Consider the following 21,575-nt stretch of genomic DNA (forward strand, 5'->3'; position numbering starts at 1 on the left):
CCGGGATCCGGGATCCAGTCCCACGTCGGCCTCCCTGCAGGGAGCCTGCTTCTCCCTCTGCCTGTGTCTCTTTCTCTCTCTCTCTCTCTGTGTCTCTCATGAATAAATAAATAAATAAAAACCTTAAAAAAAAGAAAAGAAAAGAAAGAAAAAAAAGAAAAGAAAAGAAAAGAAAAGAAAAGAAAAGAAAAGAAAGAAAAGAAAAGAAAAGAAAAGAAAAGAAAAGAAAAGAAAAGAAAAGAAAAGAAAAGAAAATGTGGCCCATCCACACAACGGAATATTATTTGGCCATAACAAGGAGCGGCACTCTTGACATCTGCCACACATGGATGACCTTGAAAATATGATGCTCAGCGAAAGAAGCCAGATGCCAAGGCCACATGTTACAGTATTCCACTGATTCGAAACATCCAGAATAGGCAAATCTGTAGGGACAGAACATGAATCAGTGGTTGCCAGGGATTGGGGGTGGGGAGAGCAGAAGGCTGACTACTTAATGGGTCAGGATTTCTTCTCCTGGTGATGAAATGCCCTGAAATTAGCGGTAAATATCACACAACTCTAAAAGCACACTTTAGGGTATGCTTCAAGGAAAAATAATTTTTAAAGCAACTTAAACAACCTAACAAGTTAGGGAGGAAAAGAAGCGAGCCCCTTACAGCATCGCCGAGCCCCCGTCCCAGCCTCCGACTGCCTAGACACCGGCTTTTCCTTGGGAGGTAATAAATAACCCCCCTGCCAAAGCTGTTCACGTGAGATTTTCTATTACCTGGAGCCAAAAGCACTCCTAACCACCAGACTCGTCCCCCTGTGCCACCTGCCGGGACTCAAGGGGGCTCTGCACACTCAGCAGTACCTGTCCCAGGCTGGTGGCTGGGATTCGCCTAAACCCCAGGTTATCCGACACAGTCACCACCAGCGGCCCCCAGAATGCCACACGTGTGTGTGTGGGCACGCACACACACACACAAGTACACGCACACAAGCGTGTGTGTCTAAATAGCCCAGGGGATTAACTGTACTGACGCTCCACACTTGTGCTCTCTCCACATACACCAGCTGCCTTCACAGGGGGGAACCCCCCAAACTGGGTTGCACCCAGCCCAGGGAGACACAGTGTCCCCCCCCCCGGACCACCACCCTCCCCCACCACCACCCTAGATGCCTCCAAGAGCCACAGCCAGGCCAGCAACCGAGGAGGATGGGGTGAGCCAATGAAAATCAGTATTGAAGAGTGGACCTTCCAAAGCTCCACCCGAGTGCCCTGACACCTAGCCACTTCTAACTCACTTAGCAAGTCTGTACTGGATATTCACTCTGTGCCAGGCAGGGTGCTGGGGGCAGGGAGGCGGAGGGACAAAGCTTCAAGGCCTGGACCCAACGGAGGGTGACAGACAAGCGCAAGGGCAGTTAGAACCCAGTACGTGAGGAGGCCTGTGCTGGGGGACGTTCAGGGGTTGTCGGAACACAGAGGAGAGGCACCTAACACCAGACTTGGAAGGGCACACGGGGAAGGCTTCCAGAGAAAAGTGCCATCCAAGCTGAGACCTGCAAGCAAAAATCAGCCCAATGAAACCGACCAACAGGGAGCATTAAGTACGTTCCAGGCAGAAGCCACACCACACAGGGAGGCAAGACAGCAGCACAGTATGTTCTAGAAACCCAGGGAAGCTCATTGTGCTGGCACGGAAACAGGCAGGGGCTGAGCATGCCCAGTCTGGGAGGGAGGCAATCGGATGAAGGTCTTCACCTGGACCCAACACAATGGCCAGAGCTGGGCCCTGCCATCACTTCAACAGTAAGATGCTCCCGTGGCCACCTGTGCAATCACTGTGGTCTCTGGACCCACACACTTCTGCCCTTCCCCAACCCCCATTCCCATCCCCTCCCAACCCCTTGCCTGCATTTGGAATGCCCACCCCAGACTACTCTTGGGTTCAGACTCCACCCACCCTCCAGGGGCCAGTGAAAAGTCACCTCCTGCAGGCTGTCCTCAGGCACATCCCTCTGGGAATAGAGGGTTCTCCAAAAACCCACCACAGGGCCACTGCCCCTGGGTAGCCACAGCTCCAGGGGACTAACCAGTTCCCCCCACTCAGGGGTTTTCCCCAGCTGACAGAAACAGAAACTGAGGCATGCCCACTTGCTCTGTGGGCAGAGGATGTAAGAGCACAGCAGAGAAGGACGGCAACCAGTTCTTCTCTGGGGAGGACTGGGGTCGTCATGCGCCAAGGTGAGAAAATTGGATTGGCAACCAGCTTCCCCCAACCGGATGTGCTGATCCTCCCAAGAGCACTGCTACAGAGGGAGAAGCACCCTCATCTGTTCTGATGAGGCTCAGAGAGGCGAAGCCACTTGCCGGAGAGCACACAGCAGGTCAGTGGTTAGAACTGAGACTTGACTCCATGTCTGGCTGGCTTCAAAGGCCCTGCTGGTTCCATGGGGGGCGGGGGGGATCACTCCCTTGGATATGCATGCAGGGCAATGGACCAGAGGGAGAATGTGCTTAACCTAAGCTGGATGCCAGGATGCACAGAGGGGTACAGGGGCAACTGCCCCCCTTCCCAAAGGCCCTACCTCTCCCAACCTGGGCCTCTCTGCTGGAAGCCGGCACACCTGAAAAACCAGCTCCTGGATAAACATGAGAGAGACACTAGACTGGGCCCAGTCATAAGACCCCCCTGGAGCCCGCCAGGACCACCTTGGAGCTGGGTGGGTGGGTAGACAGAGATCCTGCCCACTTCCAGGGAGCCACCCAGGAGCCTGCCACAGGCTTCCCACCAAGTACAGCCCAAGGGTCGGGCCGAGGGGTGCAGGCTTTGAGACCGAGCCAGGGGAGTCAGGGGGGCAGGAGAAGGAGTGCTGGGGGGCAGCTGAGCTCATCAAGAAAAAAAAATGACCTGTTTACCAAAAACAAAGGTAAAACTCCTGAAATCTCTCAAGACACCCATGCAGGTCATGTTAACACCCCAGGAGCTCCTTTTCCTGCGGGGCGCACATGCCCTGGGAGGCCGTCAAGCCCCTGTTGGGCCCCCCTTCACTCAGACACACCGTTCATGACGCCCACCTACAACTCTGCAAGGTACTGCTTTCTTCCTTCTCAGATGGTCAAACTGAGGCTCAGCCGGCTTGGCAGCTGTCCAAATCACACGAAGCAGGCAGGTGGCAGGGCTGGAATCAACCCACCTAGAAGCTTCTGCGCCCAACCTAAATCTCAGTGATGCCCACAGAAATGTTCAGAACAGCCACTGTCCACTGTCCTGGGGCGGGCCACAGGCAGAGGTAGATGGCAAACATTTGTATTTAGAACCCCACCAGGTAAATGTGGATGAAAGTGGCCCTACCCCGGCTCCAAGAGAGACACGGGAGGAGGTCTGCATGGCCCCACTCCTCCCCGTCGGAGGCCCACTGCCCTGTGTGACCACAGCTGAATCCCTCTCCGGCCTGCAAACCAGAGGCTCTGTTCTCCCATTTGCAGATGCCCCGATCCAAGCACAGAGATCAGAAGTCACTTGCTGGAGGGCACAGAGCCCCCTTCCATATGACCCTAAATCGTGTTCCTGACTGTAACACCAGCCTCATTGTCCCTCCCCACCCCACTACACCCCCAGAACAAGCCCTGCCCCTGCTTCTGGAAAACACAGACCTTCTACCTCAAGCTAAAAGGCTGCAGGAGCAGACCGGGGACGCACAGCCAGAGACCCCCAGATCCCGGGGAGCGGGGCACGTGGAGATGGGGGAGACAGCACAGGGCACAGACGGCTGCCCTCGCCCGCCCCCCAGCTGTCCTGGCCTCAGAGCATCACTGTCCCAGGAGCCCACCTGCACGGCGGAGGGTTGTGGGTGTGAGGGCAGCTGCGGGCAGGTGTAATTTCATCGCAGGCTCGCTGGCTCTGTGAGTCACCAGAACCAGAGGATGAAATTCTAGCTCTGCGGACAGAGGTGCGCACCTCTCTTGGCTCAGGGTCAGCTCTCTATGGGGGTGGGGATGGGGTACAGGCAGTGCCTTTGTAACAATGAGCAAAGGGTACCCCCTCCTCCGGGCTGGTCCCAAGCAGGGCTCTGTACACCCAGTGTCCCTGACCACCACCACCACCACCACCAGAAAGGGGGAGCCGTGTGGCACAGCCCTATGATGGAACAGTACTCAGCAACCAAAAGGTCTAAGAAGCCAGACTCAGGCTGCATTCTGTGTGACTGCATTTATGTGACATTCTAGAAAATGCAGAAGTACAGAGACAGAAAACACACAGTAGTTAAAAGGAGAGCAAAGAAAAGAAAAAAGAAAACACACAGTGGTTGCCAAGGGCTGGGGGAGGGTAAGAGGTTGGCTGCAAGTGAGCTTAAAGGAACTTTAAGGGGTGATGGAATGTTCCGTGTCTTGAGAGGGGCTGGGCCATGTGAATGTGTACAGAGTCAAACCCCTCAGAAGGCACATTTACTAAAACTTGAGCATTTCACTGGATATACCTCATCCCTTGATAAAACAGGAGAGGGGCATCTGGGGGCTCAGTGGTTAAGTGTCTGCCTTCGGCTCAGGTCGTGATCCCAGGGTCCTGGGATCGAGTCCTGTATCGGGCTCCTCACTGAGAGCCTGCTTCTCCCTCTGCCTGTGTCTCTCATGAATAAATAAATAAAATCTTTAAAACAAAACAAAACAAAACAAAACAAAACAGGACAACCTATGGGGTGAGACCCTCCTACTTGCTGGCCTGGGGCCGGATGCCAGGACCTGAGACCCTGCAGACCTGGGGTATCTGTAAGTTTCTTACTGGCTGGTTAAGAGTGACAGACGGATGGACAGAGACTCCCCTCTATGGTGGTTCTACCAGAAGCCAGAAAATGTACCTGAAGACCACCCTCCCACTCCAATCGGCAAACAAGCCTGGCCCTGCCCAAGCCTCCAGGAGAGAAGCAGCCTGAGAGGGGCTCCTTCCAGCTCCAGGTTCAGGCCCTCCATCCCCAACTACGTAGCCTTGCTGGGCACCTGCAGGCTGCCCAGAAGCCCAAGCCCCCGAGCCAGGACCACTCACCTCTGGCATCCCACAGTCTCCACTCCAGACCCGCACTGGGGTGACCCACATATCCAGCTCTGGAAGCTCCCCCACCCCCCAAGCCACAGCAGCTGAGACTCTGGCAGGACATGGGGTATCTTCTCCACTTCACATGTGAGCATACAGCCTGGATTTGGGGGAGGAGGGACATGGTACCTGAGACCCTGCCCCTTGCTTCCTGGCTACAGTCAGTTCACATTCCAGGGGCCTCAGCACAGCACAGAGGCTGCCCTTCACACCTGTGACCCTGACCAGCGAAGACCCTCCCCTACCAGGGCCCCCAGGTAGGATCTCTAAGCCTTGATGGGGTGGGGGGAGGTATTAGAGAAAACAGCCTCCCAGTGCTCAGGCCTGGCTCTGCAAACCCTAACTCGGGTGTCTGATTTGGTGCACCCTACCACCACCCTTCCCCCTACCTCCCGCCACAGTGAACAGAAATCTCTGAAAACCAGGGGTTCCCAGACTGGGGGATCCCTGGGTCGCCCACACCACCCAAGCTAACAGGGGATCTGGACCCTGGGACCGCGGCCTGGAGAAAGCCCAGCCAAGGAAACAGGAATGAGACCTGCCTGCTGCTAACTGACCCAAACCGTTCCGGGAGCTTTAGGCTGAGCCCTGACCCCAACCCCAGACCCAACCACACCCTGAGCCTCTCCCCAGTCCCCAACAGTCCCACTGCCCAGAGGTCAGAGCTGTAGGGCTGCCAGATCAAACACAAGACCCCAGTTCAGCTTCAGATAAACAAGTAAGTCTTTAGTATACGTTACGTCTTCAATCCTGCATTATCCATGGCTTATCTGAAATCCAAATTTAACTGGGCATCCCTATTTTTATTAGCCAGATCTGGCAACCAGAAGCAGGTGGTCCTGAAGGAGGGAGACAGGTGGGCACACAAATAGCTCTGTGTTGGCCAAGCCCGGCTCCGGACCAAGAAGATGGGAGTCAGGAGCAAGACTTCTGCCCGGGACACCCCCACCAGGCATCCCAAGCCCGGGCAAGGACAAAGTACGGCCTCACTCAGCTCATTCAGCAAATCTAACTCCCCACAAAGCGAACAAGCGCTGAGCCCCTTGCACATCCTCGCCGGGGGCTCTGAGCCCCTTTGCTGTCATCAGCCATAACCCACAGCACTGAGTCTGAAATGATACAGTATCCACCCTGGTGAGCATGAGGATCACTGAGTCCCAGCCAGATCTGCCTGCAAATGAGGGACCTGGGAACCAAGCGAGGGACCTGGCTCCTCGTGGGCCCTGCCTGGACACCCCAACACCTACCCACAGAAATCTCCACTGTCACCCACCCACAGAAGGGGGAGCATCTCACTGCCTTATAACCATTTTTATCTCTTCCAGTTCTCCCACATAAAACGATCCTTCCACTACTCTGGCCCGGTTTATGAATTCCTGCTGGGAATTCCCTTGCAGGTGCCTCAAGGGTCTACATCTTCTGGGCCTCACACTTTTCTGGAAGGTTCCAAGCCCTTGGCCCAGAGTCCTGCTCTGTTCCTCTTTGTCTGTGAGTTAACTCCGCAGGTCTTGTTCCGAGGTGCCCCTTGAGGCCTCCATGGGCCCAGGGGGCTGGGCACACATTCCTGCTTGTCCCAGAGAACCCAGCCGTGAGGCATCACAAAGAGAGCACCCACAATGAGCCAAGAGTTGGAGGGCTGAGAGAAGCGGGGCAAAGGACATCCTGGGAGCAAAGCCCCAGGCTCAGGTTTGAGGGGAAGACACAAGCTCGGGGCACCAAGGAGGATAAGGGGGCAGGGGAAGATCCTGGATTCTCGCCACCATGGGGAAGGGAGTGCTTCCTCAGAGAAGGGGATTCAGGAACAGGAGAAGCTCCTTAGCAATGTGGGCCCAGGGCCTGAAGCTAGACTTCATTCATTCATTCCCTCAGGTAGTCGTTCCTCAAGTATTTGGGGACCAGCCCCAGGGCACCAGGGAATCCAAAGCAAGCCTCGGACCCTGCCCTGTTCCTAGAGCAACTGGGAGGCAGATGTGGAACTTCTGAGTGAGATCAACACTGGGACAGAGGAAGGACAGGACGTCACGGGGGACACAGAGGTAGCCCCTGGGCCGGCCCTGGGATGGGATGCCAGCCCGAGGACACAGCAGGCAGTTAAGTCTTCACAGAGAGGCGACGAGAGCAGCAAATCCCACCGCGCATACCCCCACTCTGGCCAGGTCAGGACATCAGAGGAGGTCTCCCACTCCTACAGGGGAAGGATGGGAAGAACCTTCCAGTGAAGAACAGCATGTGCGAAGGCCATTCAAGAAAACTTCGGGATTCCACGAGCCAGTTGATGGATAGAGGAGAGCCAGAGCGGATGAACCAGAATCCAGAATGGGGACGGACCAGGAGAAGCGATCTGTGCCTCAGGATATAAACGCCCCAAGGCGTCGCCCGTCGCATCGCCCCGAGATCCTCACCTGGGTTTCTGACAACCCAGCTGCCACCAAAACGCGCAGGCCCTGGCTGCTGGAGACAGGCTGCTAGAACAGCTGCCTCCAAGACCCCTATCATTATGCCCGCCTTTCCGACCATTTCCAAGCACCGAACGCTAACAACCGCCACTGTGTCGGAAGGCTCTGGGAGACTAGCCTTCAAGAACAGATAGAAAGTATTTGTGATTAACACATTGCACGTAAATGACCCTTCCTCCAGCACCAAGAGAACAGTCAGTCCTCTTAAGTTGGTTACGCTTGTCCCTACAAGGCCATCTCCGAGACCCAGTTTGGCAACCTTCGGCCCCAGGTCTTCCACATTTTAAATGTGCAGGCAACCAGTGGCCACAGAGTTCCCACCTTTGCTTGGTTCCTCTGCTGGGACCCTCTGAGTCAGAGCCTCAACTTTCTAGGTCACTCTCAGAGCAGGCTATGGCACGGGGTGTGGTCTTAAGCCTCTCACATCCCAAAAGCAGGTCGGGGATTCCGACATCCTGTCACCTTGGAGCCGGGTCTGTCCCTTGGTCCAGCAGTTCCTGTTCAGAAGAGGTCAGAGTCTACCTCGAAGCCTCCTGTGCTCCCACTCGCAATGGGTGGCTCGTGATGGGTACCTGACCACCCCCTCTTTGCCACCTCGGCGCCCAGATCTTCCCTGCCGGCAGCCACCAGCCGCCACCAGCTTCCCAGCCACTACTACCTCCTGCTCCGAATAAATAATCAATGCCCGTGCCCTTTCCCTTTGGGAATGACGCTGCTGAAATAAATGGCTGCTTGGAAAGGCACCTCCCAAGCCCCGAGGACCACAGCAGTGCCGAGGAGCAAGCAGTCCCAGCTGCGGGGCAACCAAATCCCGCCAAAGGAGGTCAGAGCAGCTTCTGGCAGCCCCTTCCTTCCAGTGTGACCAAATGCCCACTCCTCTAGCTGTCCACACCTGCCCCACACCCCAGCTACTGGGGCCGGGGGAGGGGTGGGGGGGATTCCCAGGGCAGTCCCACGCCCCCCATCACCAGTCCCATACTCCATCCAAGGCGGGTGCTTCCCCTAAGGGGCCTGGTGCGGGGACCCCTGCAAGCCAGGTCCCTCACTTTGGCTGCGATGGGAACGGAAGAGGCTCCCACCCCAGGTCTGGTCTTTTGAGGCTGGGTCATATGGCCAGATGTGCAGGGCTCCTCCAGCACCGCCAGGAGGGCAGAACTCTCAGCTGCAAGGCCCCCCTCTGCCCTGGGCCCAGGCCAGGGCATCGTCCGGCATCGTCCCTGTCCCTGGCCGCAGGCCGTGGCTGGAGCCCAGGAGAGGCACCAAGCCCATCATTTCCAAGGACTCGGGATGTGGGGGGGGGTGGACGCGGAGCACCCTGTGGCGCTCCACAGGCCTCCCTGCCCAGGTGCAGGAACTCAGAGACCACCACGCGCGGGGCACCCCCAACTTGCTCCTCTGGAAGCTCGGTGGCCACCGCCGCCCTCCGAGGCCGGACTCTCCCGGCTCTCCCCGGAGCTTCAGCCGCCACGGCTCGGACCGGCCCCCTCCCGGGGGACCCGCGGGAGCCGCTGCGCCCGGGCAGTGCCGGCTGTGCGGGGCCTCGGCCTGCGCGCGGGGGGCCCGGCCGGGAGACGGCCCAGCCCGGGAGGCGGGGGGCGGGGACCCGCGGCCTTCCCAGCCCGCTCCAGCCCCCTCCGCTCCCACACCGGCGGCCGCCGCGGGCAGCACGACTGACCTCATTCGCCAACCGCAGCAGCCTGCGGGCGCCCGCCGCCCGCCCGGGGCCCCCCAGCTCCGGCCGGGCCGGGGGGGCAGCGCCCGCCTCCCACCGCCTCCCACCGCCTCCCACCGCCTCCCACCCCCTCCCGGCAGGTGGGGGGCGGCCGGCCCGAATCGGAGTCGCAGTCACGTGCCTCCCCGGCACCCGAACGCCGGACCCGGATCCTGGCACACCTGGAGGGGGAGGGGAGGCAGGGGAGGGGAGGGGGAGGGGCGGGGGCCGCGGCGGGGGGCGGCGGGCCGGGGAGCAGGGCCTCGGCGCCCGCCCCCCGCAAAAGTTTCTCCTACCTTGGAGGATCCCCAAGCGCTCCTGCCAGCGGCGCCCCGGCCCCGGCCCGCGGCCAGGACTCAGCCTCCTGCCGCTGCCTCCTTAATTAATCCGGGAGAATGGGGGAAGGCGCGGCGGAGGGAGGCGCGGCGGCGCGGCGGGGGGCGGGGGCGCGGGGCGCGGGGCGCGGGGCGCGGGGCGCCGGCCGGAGGGGCGGGGCCGCGGCGGGGGTCTCGGGCCGGCCGGGGGGCTGGCGCTCGGCGGCCCCCACCCCCGGCGCGGGCTGCGGCGGAGGGCGGGGCGCGGCGCGGGGAGCGGAGCCGAGAGCGGGAGCGCAGGGAGGCTCTTTGTTCTGTAATCCCAGTAAGATTGCCAGCCATTCGCCCCGGCCCTAATCCCAGCCCCGCGCAACACCACCCTCCATTGGCTGCCATTTACATACGGGATTAGCCCGCCCGGCCCGCCCCGCGCCCCGGCCTGGGCACCGCGGGGGGAGCGCCGCGCCCCCCGCCCCGCCCCGCCCCGCCCCGCCCCCGGCGCCCCGAGCGCGCCGCCCGCCGCCCGCCGCCCGCCGCCAGGGGGGCCTGCGGGAGGGGCGGGAGGGGCGGGAGGGGCGCCCGCGGCCCCGGCGCCCCCTGGCTGCCCGCCGACGCCCCTCCGCCTGCCCCTCCGCAGCGCGGGGTGCGGGGTGCGGGGCGGACTAGGAGGCCGGGGCGCGGGGTCAAGGTCACCCGGCGGGCGGCGGGAGGCACCCGGGAGCGGGGAGCGGGGAGCGGGGAGCGGAGGCCGGCGCCAGGGCCAGGCGGGCGGCCGCGGCGGCTGCAGAACTGAAGTCGGCCGCCGGCTGGTCACTCCCACCTTGCCCAGGTTAGCTTCCGGCCAGGTCCAGGTACCTCTTTCAGCCTTTGTCCCCCGGGATGTGAAGGAAGGCAGTGGCCTGCCCAAGGTCGCAGCAGATCCAGTCGGAGGCTCCGGGGCCCATCTTGTCCGGGCAGCCCTCCTTCTGATCCCCGGCTCGGGCTTTTGCCACCCGCTTCCTCTACCATACCAGCGTCCTGCGGAATCGGGGAGCACACTTCCCATCCTCTCCAAAGCCCTGCATCTTAATTCAGCACAAGGAGTGGTGCCCTGAGTCCTGTGCTAGGCCCTGGCTATGCTGGGCACTCCTGGGAGGGACACAAGTCAGGCAGGCCCGGACCCCAGGGAGCTCCTGGCCTAGATGGAGAGAGAGCGGCACAGAGATTGAGAATCTTCAGGGTCCCAGCAAAGCCCTCGAGGTCTTCCCCCAGCTTCCTGGGGCCCCGCTGGGCACTTGGTAAAGGATAAACTTGGCTGACCAGGTCTATCCCACAAGCCTGTCAGACAGCTCCTCCTGGGCAGGCCAGGTCCACAAGGCCCAGCCAAGGGCCAAGCCCCAGGAGCCCTGGTGCCCACCGAATGCCTTGCTCACAGTGTTGGCCAGAGGACTGAGGACTGGGCATGAGGCCACGATGCCCCCTCCATCCCACACTGCTTTTTGCCCTCTTGGGGGTACCACCCTATCCCCAGCATCACTGTTGTGTGCCCCCCCCTCCGCCCCTCCAATCCCCACCTGCCCTCTGCTGGCCCTGGTGTGGCAATGTCACTGAAGGGAAAAGCTAAGATCTAGAGACTGTGGGTTCAAATCCTGGCTCTTCCTCTTAACACCAGGTGACCTTAGGCAGAGCAGTTCACCTCCCTGAACCTCTATTTCCCATCTTTTGCAGCCTCTCAGTAAACCACAACGTGGCCCCACTGTGGAGAACAGTGATGATGGATGCTTTCTAAGCATCACTAAGCCTGTGGGGGTGTCTTGTATTGGCCTCATTTTACGATGAGGGGAAGTGACTTGCTTAGGGACATACAGCACCAGCATCGCGTGGCTGGGACTGTCATCATAGCCCTGGTTCAGCCCACTGGCCTACTGTTCCTCTACCCCATCTGCATCAGCCCACGATATGTTGGAGGTAAGGCATGGCCTTTGTGGGCCCACCTGGGGCACACTGGTCCCCAAAAGGGCTGTCTAGATGGGCTGTTGGTTTCTAGGGAGAATGCTTTCCAGACCCTAAGTCCTGGGGCAGAGTGCCAGAAGCCTTTGCACCTCAAGGTGGAGAGTAGCTAAGCCCTAGTGGGGAGGGAGCACCAGTGTGTGCTCAGTACTGCCCTCTGCAGGCAGAATCCGGAGCAGCAATGATGCAAGTGGAGTGCTGGGGTTAAGTGCCCTCTTCCAGCCTCTGGGCTGCTCTTCTGCGGGCCGGTAGAGCCAGCCCGAGCCCAACCTTGCCTAGGTAGACTGGGTGCAGTGTGGTCAGCAGAAGGCCTTGGCCCGGCATGCGTAAGCTCTGCTCCCCAGGGGATATGACACCAGGCTTCACATTCACTCACTGTGTCTCCTGGGCCAAGTTGATTGACCTCTGTCCTAGGCCAAGTCTCTCTCAGCCTGAGCTACCTCATCAAGAATATGGAGACAAGATAGTCCTTACTCTGTGTGATGGCTGTGGAGACTGAATGACATGTGACACAGGACAAATGCTTGGTGTAGTGCCTGGTACTACATCTAGAGGCAAATTTGCAGTCTTGGCCTTTGCTTGAGCTGCTCTTCCTGAGGAGGTGAGAATTCTAAGGACAAGGTCATGGACATTCTAATTTTGTCAAGTTCACTTCTTTCCCCTGAGTAGGGCAGCAGAAGCTCGCGCAGTTGGGAGGGGAGCTTGGCGAAGAAGTCCTTGCTGGTGACTGCTCCCCACCTGAAGGGGCTTCTTTCAGCTTTAAGAAGCACATTTGCGGGGCGCCTGGGTGGCTCCATCGATGGCTCTGCCTTCAGCGCAGGGCATGATCTTGGAGTCCTGGTATTGAGCCCTGCATCGGGCTCCCTGCTCAGTGGGGAGACTGCTCCTCCCTCTGCCTCTGAGCCTCCCCCTGCTTGTTCTCTCTCTCTGTCTATCTCTCTGTCTCTCTCAAATAAATAAATAGGATCTTTAAAAAAAGAAGAAGGAGAACGTTTGCACTGGCCTTGCCTCATTCTCCCTCAGACCTGGCCGCATCCCCCTACTACACAGATGTGGAAATAGGCTCTGCTCACTGCCTACTCCTTATCAACCTCGAAGCCACAGGACCTCCTCCATCACAAAGCCTCCTCCAGCCTTGTCACCCTCCCAACAACCCTCCTGGGGAGTCACGTGGGCCTGACAATCCCATTTCACAGATGGGGATGGAAGATGCCAGGGCACTGGCGGAAGTGAGTGCATCCCTGGGTGTCCTGTATCCCTGTCAGTCCAGGGACTCCCTGGCAGGAGCTAGTCTCTACCTCCTGGCCCAGTGTGTATATTCCAGGGTCTCTGATGAGCAGATCTAGCCAGCAGGAAAAGCTGCCCACAGGGACTCAGTCCCCATGCCTCACTGGGGTTTGGGCCCAGTCCTGGGTCCCTGACCTCCTGCATGCATCATTGCCTTATTCCACAATTCTGGGCCACTTCTCCTGGCTTCTTGGACGTAAGACTCCAGGGGGTCAGGGAGCAGATAGAGAGACAACCCTGCTGTCCCCAGTGAGGTAACTCTTAGCTTGAGGCAAGCTTCCAGGGAGCCTGGGACTATGCTACCCTGGACATGACCACAGGAGCCAAAAGGGAGGACGCTGAACCCAGCACTTTAATCTTATAGGTAGGTCAGGAGCCTGCATTTTGGGAGGGCAGGATTGGGTCCCAGCAGCCCAGCCATACATGTCAGAGGTGGACCTCAGACTCCCAATTCCCCAACCTGCCATTCATTTTTCCCATCTCCATGGGTTTCCTTGGATTTTCAGGAAATGATTTTTCTCTGATAATTAGTATTCATCCTTTTAAAATAAGACTTGAACAGCTTCTGGAACCAGCTACTCCTCTTTCTCTTCAGAGACTCTCCTGCTCCATCATAGAAATCAAAGGGAAAATAAGATTCATTGTATGGAAATGTGCTTTGAAGGCAGCAGGCAGGGAAGCCTTGGTGGCTCAGTGGTGGATTGTCTGCCTTCGGGGCAGGGTCCTGGGATCAAGTCCTACATCAGGCTCCCTGCAAGGAGCCTGCTTCTCCCTCTTGCCTATGTCTCTGCCTCTCTCTGTGTGTCTCTCATGAATAAAAAATAATAATAATAAATGTTTTAAATGAAGGCACCGTGCAGGGTCTGTTCAACCAGGACAGACAAGGTGGGCATAGAATCTGGAGCCTAGATGTTAAATGTTATCCCTACCAGCCAGAGCATTCAGGCGATAGGGAGGCCCCATCGCACCAAGGGTAGGTAGGTGATGGGCTTGCTGCAGGGGAGGGCAGCCTCCTGAGTCTGTGACCCAAATCACCCCCCTCCACAGACAGGCCATTCCCCCAGGCCACCAGCATCTCCCTTCATTCCCAAATATTTGTTTCCATGGCGCCTCCAGGCCCATAAGGACAGAAATAATTTCTTTCCCTGTGGTGTCCCATCAGCAGAGTAACCTCTCAGAGTCCTCCAAGGCTTCCGGACCCAACAAAGTACAGCGCTCTTTCTGGGACTTCACACACCCAGGCTGGCAAGCTGCGGCAGGAGGCAAGGAGGTCTGCCATCAGGACATGGGCAGATCTGCAGCCTTGGCCTCCTGGGTCCCTGGGTTTGCCCCCCATGAGGAGTGGCGGGCAGCACTGGCCAACAGAAATAGGTGGCGAGCCACAAATGCACACCACAGAGGAAATTTGAAATTTCCTAGTAGCTGCATTTTAAAAAGTGAAGAAGAAACAGGTGAAATTAATTTCAACAATAAATTTTATTCAACCCAGCCTTGTATTTGGTGTATTCAGCCCAGACTGTATTTGTTTCAGCGCATAATATTTTTAAAGATTTAAGATGTTTTATATTTTTTGTTACAAAGTCTTTGACTTAAATATCCACTTACATCTCAGTTTGGATGAGACAGACTTTCATACGTAGCTAGTGGCTAAAGGGGTCACCTTCTATCTCAGCTCACAGCTGACTCTGTTGGGGCCTGGGGCTCAGTTTTTCCTTGCCCTGCATACCTGTTAAAGGTGCAGGCTCAAGACCTTCCAGATGTGTGGGCTCAGACCCTGTGGAGGGGTGGCAGGGAGGCCCGGGACTTTGCACAGTAGAACATGGTCCCTAGCTCTTCTGATACACATTCAAGTTTAGGGAGTGCTTTCAAGCTCTGGCATCCGTGATTTGACCACACTCAGCCACGCAGGACTGGCCCACTGCCATGTCTCTTGTGCCATGGGGCACTTAGTGCCGGCTCCTCTGTCACAGACAGGCCTGGCATCTGAGTCAGACTGGCCCTGAGATGGGAGGGCCTGGGATCTACACCACAGTACCCTGTCTGTGCTGGGTATCACGTAGCCTCAGAACTTGGGGACTCTGGGCCAGCAGCTGTGGCGTGTGTACCAGTGAGCCAGATAGGGCATCCACCTGAGCCTAAGGTCATGCCCCCGGCCCCATGGGGAATGGCAAACCAACCAGACACCCCCCGTCTGGCCTCAGTGCCCCCTAAAATATTTCTCTCCCACCCTGGGATTTCCTGGGGCCCCAAGAGGAGCTATAGCTCCTCAGCTCCAGGGGAAGGGTCCTCCTTTTCCCTACCAGCCTGCTATACCCATTGACACCCCCCCCCCCACCTCCCTGAAAGGAGGGATCTGCTTAGGCCTTGGAGTCATAGAAGGAAAGCCACCTTTGCATGGTGTCCTGACCCCAGTGTCCTGCCCACCCAGCTCTTAATCCTGTAGATCTTAGCCTTCCTGACCTCACTGACCAGACCAGCCCCCTGAGTGAGGCTCCCAGAGCCCTTAGGCACTCTGAGTACTCTGGCCCGTTGATTTGACGTTGGGTGAGTGATAATTTGATCCCCGTTTGACTCACCCCAATAAACTCTGCTCAGTTGGGGGAGAGGAGGTACAGGGATCCTCAGGCATTGCTCTGTCCTCAGCACCCACGTTAGCACACAGAGCAAACATTTGCTGAAGGAAGGAAGGAAGGAAGGAAGGAAGGAAGGAAGGAAGGAAGGAAGGAAGGCAGGCTTGGGTCTCCTCTGCTGTCAGGTGCCTTGTTGATCTGTTTGCTCTGTGTTTCCCTCCGTCTGTTGGTCGCTGCCTTTGTAGGGAGCTCTTCCAGCAGGACCCCTTGCTCTGTGCACCTCCCTGCCTCGCGCCTCCTCCTCCTCCGACTCTCCTCCGCTGGAATCTGTCAAGAAGAGAGAGAGCATGTAATTGAGTTGGGGCCGTCTCCATGGCTGCAGCCGCAGAGTAACTGAAAGATCAATTTGGAAAGACTATCTCAGTAATAATTGCACCTTAATAGTTTCTGTGAGGCAGAGAGGGGCTTGGTGCGAGGGGGTCAGGACAACCCCGGGCCCCTGGCAGGAATAGGCCACCCAGAGGCCCTGGTGTCCCTGGGCAGGGCTCCGGAGGGGATTTGCCCTTGGCCAGACACAGGATGAGATGGGAGAAAGGGGAGGCAGGCCAGTCTCACCCCCCACCGCCCCCACTCACACCTCCCAGAGGTGGCCCTGCCCCTGCTCATACCTGCTGTGCCCTGCTCCTGTTTAAAATTTATGCTTATGATCGGAATTATCAGCAATAATGATAACATGATTATAATTGCCGAGCTGCCTGGCTCAATTGCAGCACTGTTGGTAAATATTATGATAGAGAGTAGCGTGAGGTCACTGCCTCCTAGAGCTTGAGGGATAGGGTGGGGATGGGAGGGCCATGAGGGGTCGTGTGACCCCTCCCCAGCCCCCACCCTCTCCAGAAAACTCAGTACTCCTCCCCCATTCACTCATCCATTCACCAACAATCCTGCCTGCTTAAATCTAACTGCAATCCCTCCTGCTTTAGGCTCAGCTCAGCAGTGAGCATTTAGGAGCCTGTGAGGATGTGGGGGCATGCCATGTGTCGCCCCACCAACAGAAGGACTCCAAGGCTGTGGTGTGACTCCCACCTGGGAGGTAAGGAGGCCCAAGGATGGTCCTTCACACCCACACTGGTGTGCCTGGTGACTCAGGCCCACAGGAACTCAGAGGTGGCCTGGGGGTCTTGGTGGGGGGCCCTGGGACAGGGCCACTGCCCCAGGCACACCATTCCAGGGGGACAGGGATACTTCTGGCATCCAGAGGTCTTCCCTTCTGCTCAGGAGAAGCGAGCCTGGGGCCCAGGGTGGGAACAAGGACAACAAACAGTTCACCTCAAACATAAAAATGGCCCTTTGAGAGACCCACCAAGGTAGCCCAAGGCTGGGGGGAGAGGTGCCAGCGCAGAGTTCCGGCAGGCCCCGCTTCCAGCTGAGCCCGCAGCGCCCAGTGGGGCCAGGCGCTCCCTCGGCCTGCGCCCTCCAGCCCGGGTCTCTGCTCTGTTCCACGGTGACGTGCTCAGAAAGGGCTGCGGGCGCCGACAGCGGATGAGGACCCCGAGCAATGCCCAAGGGGAAGGCCACGGCCCAGGACCGGACGGTGTGCGTGGGCCGCCCCGTGGTGAGGAGGGTCAGCACCCCCATTTATGGCTGGGGGCTCTGAGGCCCAGAGAGACTCCCCCAGTCCCGTCCCCCCGCAGCAGCAAGTGACAGGGCGGGACCTGCCCTGAGCCCGTGTGTGGCGACTTCTGGAACAGGACGGAGCCCGAGCCCGCCGCCCCGCAGCCCCCGACTTGCTGCATTATTCATAAGCCCGACATTCCCCCAGGGGTAAACATGCAGGAGGAGCGTTTCAAATCCACTTTCCTGCTCTGAAAAATAAATAAATGAGCAGAGAATGCCAGCGCACTCGGAGGCGGTGGGCCCAGGCTGGGCAGAGCCCTGGGAAAGCTCACAGATGGCCTTTTTCTTTTTTTTTTCTTTTTTTTTTTTTTTATTTATGATAGTCACACAGAGAGAGAGAGGCAGAGACACAGGCAGAGGGAGAAGCAGGCTCCATGCACCGGGAGCCCGACGTGGGATTCGATCCCGGGTCTCCAGGATCGCGCCCTGGGCCAAAGGCAGGCGCCAAACCGCTGCGCCACCCAGGGATCCCCAGATGGCCTATTTCTGTCCCCTCACCCGGGGCCCCTGAATGGCAGGCCCGAGATCCACGAGGTTGGCTAGCCGACTGTGGGCTGGATGTCAGCCCCCACCTGTCCCCGGGACCCCTTGAGATCTCAGAAGGGAAAGATCTTTCAGGGACAGTGGGGGCTGTTTGCTCCCATAGGAGCCTCTTCACTCCAGCGTAGGGAGTCAGGAGTTGCTGTGCAACCACAGGCAAGTCTCTTCCCCTCTCTGGGCTTTTGTTTTTTCATTTATAAATGAGGGGAGTTCTCTAACATTCTAATGAATTCCCCTCAGTTTCGTCCTATACGGTGACCATTTGAGCCAGAAGCAGAGAGAAGCAAGCAATCAAGAGAAAGAGGTTGTTCAGCCCAGTGGTTAACGGCGTGATTTCCAGGGGCGCCAGGGTGGTTCAGTTGGTTGAGCGTCTGCCTTGGGCTCAGGTTGTGATCCTGGGATCCTGGGATTGAGCGGAGAGTCTGCTTCTCCCTCTCTCTCTGCCCCTCCTTCCCACTCGTGTTCTCTCTCTCTGCCCTCTCTCTCAAATAAATAAATAAAATCTTCAAAAGAGGGGCACCTGAGTGGCTTAGTCAGTTAAACATCTGCCTTTGGCTCAGGCCATGATCCCAGGGTCCTGGGATGGAGCCCCATGTGGGGACCCCTGCTCGGTGGGGAGTCTGCTTCTCTCTCTCCCTCTCCCCCTGCTCGTGCTCCCTCTCTCTATTAAGTAAATAAAATCTTTTTTAAAGAAAACTTAAAAAAAGGGATGCCTGGTTGGCTCAGCAGTTGATTGTCTGCCTTCAGCCCAGGGCGTGATCCTGGAGCCTTGGGATCGAGTCCCACGTCGGGCTCCCTGCATGGAGCCTGCTTTTCCTCTGCCTGTGTCTCTGCCTCTCTCTGTGTGTGTCTCATGAATAAATAAACAAAATCTTAAATTAAAAAAAAAAAAAACTTAAAAAAAAAAAAGAGTGCGAGTTTTAGCTCAGCCACTGGCTTGCTTGCTAGCTGTATGTCTTTGGGCAAATAACCTCACCCCTCTGTGCATCAACGAGTGACCTCTCTGATTACGTGGGGACTAGGAGCTTGCACGCCTGCAGGAGGTGCTGTGGGAAGTAAATGAGTCCTGCAAGCCAAATAATCAGAACTGCGTCTGGCTGGTATAAGGCCTCAGAACATTAGCTGTGGGTGCCCCCACTACCTGCCTTCTGCCCCCCAGCACCCTGCAGCCTCAGGGACCTTTGTGAGGAGGCAAGCCAGGCACCTGAGAGGACAGACACACTAACGTCTAGACCTACTGCTCCGGGCTTCAGTGGCTGGGCAGGCTGTAGACAGGCAAGCCGTGGGCATGGGTAGCTCACAGGGGCTCAGGGCGCCAGGGTGCCTCCATGGTTAGCACATCACACTTATCACCCCAGCACCACACCTGACCACATTCTAATTTGTTCAGAGGCCGCCAGCACCCTGCCAGCTAGGACTGCCTCAGACATGCCCCTTGACATTTGTGGGCATGTGGGTCCTCTGCCCAAGCTCCTGAGAGTGACATCCAGCTCTGAGAAACAGTTCTGTCCAGGCCGGAGCCCCGCTGGACCAGGCGCTTCCTGTCACTGCAGACGTTCACGACCCGCTCACAGCTAGCTCTTGGTCCTTTCCAGCCAGCTGTCCCGCTGATGCCAGGGCCCTCGTCTGTGTTATTCTCTGCTCTACATCCTGCCTCCAGAACACTGCCCAAAGAAGCTCAATAGATGTGTGTTTATTGGATGAGGGGTGGGTGGGCCTCTCTAGGGCTTAGCCTGGACCTGGAGTGCTAGGCCCCCACCCCTCAACCAAGGGACAATCTTCAATTCTGGATTTGCAGTAAGTCCCCGGAATGGGTGCTAATTCCCCCTGGAGATGCTGCTTAGGTGGACACACGTGCCACGGCCACCCTGGACTCTCAGAGAACCCCGAGGCCCTGAGACCGGTGGCCACTGGGTGGGTCCTCAAAGCCCTCTGGTCTGCCTGCCAACATTCTGATCACCTCTTCTGGCCCTCATGTCACTGCCTCCAGGAAGGAGTCCCTGATCTCAGGCTGGCCAGCTGCCTATCCGCACACCCTCCGCCCCCAACAGCCACAGTGCTCTGCGCCTGCTCAGTCAGGTTTGCAGATAGTTGTGTAAAGGAGAAAAGAGAACCAGAAGACACACTTCTCTTCCTGCAGGGCCCCTGAATAGTTCACACCCCAGGGCTTGGGCCAGCTCTCCAATTGCAGAATGAAAAATGGGGTGCGCACTGTTCAAAAAGCAGGAAAATGTATCTTTAAAATAAACTTTTTTCTTTCTCCCACTATCTTTCAATAGATGTTGGTTTCTTTTAAAAAAAATATTTTTATTAATTATTCATGAGAGACAGAGAGAGAGAGAGAGAGAGAGGCAGAGACACAGGCAGAGGGAGAAGCAGGCTCCCTGCAGGGAGCCCGATGTGGGACTTGATCCTGGGACCCCAGGATCATGCCCTGAGCCAAAGGCAGACACTCAACCACTGAGCCACTCAGGCGTCCCTAGATGATGGTTTCTTAACAATTTGCTACTTAAAAGTGTTGTAAGTAAGGAAAAATTTAAATTTAAAATTGCGGGACACCTGGGTGGCTCGGCAGTTGAGCGGCTGCCTTCAGCTCAGGGAGTGATCTCAGGGTCCTGGGATCAAGTTCCACACCGGGCTCCCTGCAGGGAGCCTGCTTCTCCCTCTGCCTGTGTCTCTGCCTCTCTCTCTGTGTTTCTCGTGAATAAATACCTAAAATATGTAAAACAAAAACAAAATAAAATTGCATTTTGCTATCATTCTTTACCATTCATCTTCACATTGCTCAAGGCCATTATTTAAAAAGTTCTTATTTATCTCTGCACCCAACATGGGGCTTGAACTCATGACCCTGAGATCAAGAGTCACACACTCTTCCCACTGAGCCAGCTAGATGCCCCCAAATGCCAGTTTTAAACAAAGCTGTGAGGGCATTTGACCCCTACTTGAAATCACCAAATTTACACAGTATCATGCTTTGTACCTGTGGAGATGCACAGGCACACCTCAGAGACACTTCAGGTTTGGTCGCAGACCACTGCAACAAAGCGAACATTTCAGTGAAGCTCTTATCACAATAAAGTGAGTCGAATGAATTATCACAATAAAGCGAGTCAAATGGTTTCTTGGTGCATAGAAAAGTTATGGCCATGCTATTCGTAGCCTAGTAAGTGCAATAGCGTTATATCTCAAAAAATGGACACATCTTAATTTTAATACGCTTTGTTGCTAAAAAGTGCTAAGCATCATCCGAGCTTTCAGTGACTCGTAATTACTGATCACAGATTGATTGTCATGACAAATATAATAATGAAAAAGTTTGAAATAATGTGAGAAGGACCAAAACGTGACTCAGAGACACGAGGTGAGCAGAGGCTGTTGGAAAAATGACATCAAGAGGCTTGCTCAGCACCAGGTTGCCACAAATCTCCAATTTGTAAAAAACATATCTGCAATGTGTGCAACAAAATGAGGTAGCCTGTATTTCCCTGTTTCTCCAACAGTGGGAAAAACTGCCCCAAACTAACTCAACTCTATTTCATGGTTGTTGTTTTATTTTTAAAGATTTTATTTATTTATTTTAGAAAGCAGGCATGCACGAGCAGGGGGAGGGGCAGAGGGAGACAGAGAGGGAGGAGAGAATCTTCAGGAGACTCCGTGCTGAGCAGGGAGCCCCATGTGGGGCTTGATCCCATGACCCTGAGATCATCATCATGACCCAAGATTTGGATTCTCAACCAACAGAGTCACCCAGGCGCCCCTCTATTTTACTTCTTGATACATACACATTCAACCAACTTCCTCTACCTTTGGCTTATGATGTACAGGTGACCCTTGGACGCTTTCTGAGAAAGTCATTGTCTCCCTTCTGCATTCAGAACAGGCTTGAACAGAAAGTAGGGCCTCTCAGGGCTGTCGGCAGCCCCCCTTTTTAAAAGATTTTATTTTAT

General features: G+C 56.7%; 1 protein-coding gene and 1 long non-coding RNA gene across 6 annotated transcripts in view; one reads left to right on the forward strand and one right to left on the reverse strand.

Moving 5' to 3' along the window:
• The window catches only part of GTF2IRD1 (GTF2I repeat domain containing 1), a 110,659-nt gene extending 100,958 nt beyond the window's left edge, over positions 1-9,701 (reverse strand). For 4 of the 5 annotated variants that reach the window (XM_035717842.2, XM_035717841.2, XM_035717838.2 and 1 more), the window contains exon 1: positions 9,545-9,701. The gene's annotated coding sequence lies outside the window, so the exon portion shown is untranslated. Of the gene's footprint in view, positions 1-7,858; positions 8,454-9,544 lie in introns of those variants that run through there. The other variant, XM_035717839.2, reaches the window with a different exon arrangement.
• A 566-nt stretch (positions 9,702-10,267) lies between these two features.
• LOC125755199 (uncharacterized) lies at positions 10,268-13,532 on the forward strand. Its single transcript, XR_007411063.1, has 3 exons — positions 10,268-10,391; positions 11,270-11,509; positions 12,221-13,532. It is a non-coding gene; the product is annotated as an uncharacterized LOC125755199 (long non-coding RNA).
• Positions 13,533-21,575: the final 8,043 nt, after the last annotated feature.

Source organism: Canis lupus, chromosome 6, assembly GCF_003254725.2.
Source record: "Canis lupus dingo isolate Sandy chromosome 6, ASM325472v2, whole genome shotgun sequence".
NCBI classification, from domain to species: Eukaryota; Metazoa; Chordata; class Mammalia; order Carnivora; family Canidae; genus Canis; species Canis lupus.